Raw genomic sequence first — 730 nt, forward strand, 5'->3', positions numbered from 1 at the left:
TTTTTCATTTTTAATAATTAAATTATTTTTTCTTAAAATATCCTTTAATAATATTTTAATTATTAAGAAACTTGTTTTGTAAAGATGTGAAGGAATGAGATGTTAATTTTTTAAATTTGGGATTTATCCATGTCGACTTATTTTTAAGTTTTGATAAAGTTTTTAATAATTTTAAATAGTTCTATGAAACAAATTATTTATTAATATTTATTGTTATATATAACAGTGGTAAGATTTTTTTAATTTAATATTAAAATAATATATATTTTAGTAAACAAAATTTAATCACAAAAAATAACATTTTTGTTAAAGAGTATTTTTGTAAAAAATAATTTTTTTTCTTAAAAAAGCGGATAAAGTTAACACAAAAAATTTAAAATGGATTAGAAAAGAGGTTTTTTTAAAAGTTATAAAGGAAGGGAGTGTATATTTTACAAATAGAGGGGAGGAGAGTGTCATTTTAGCATCTCTTAGAGAAGAGGAGTGTAATTTTCTCTTTAATTTAATAAGAAGTTATAAATATCTTATAAACTAGGATATTCTTAGCATAGAACGATTTAGAGGTTTGAAAATTTCTTTTTGATTTCGTAATAAAACCATAGTATGAACAATTGAAGTTAAAAAGTTCCTCTCTTATTGTATCGAAAAATTGGGTAAAAAATTGAGAAGTTCATTCGATTTATTTTTTAAATTTTGACGTTGACAAGTTAGATTATAGAATCTCTTTCTT

Source organism: Arachis ipaensis, chromosome B05 (assembly GCF_000816755.2).
Source record: "Arachis ipaensis cultivar K30076 chromosome B05, Araip1.1, whole genome shotgun sequence".
NCBI lineage: Eukaryota > Viridiplantae > Streptophyta > Magnoliopsida > Fabales > Fabaceae > Arachis > Arachis ipaensis.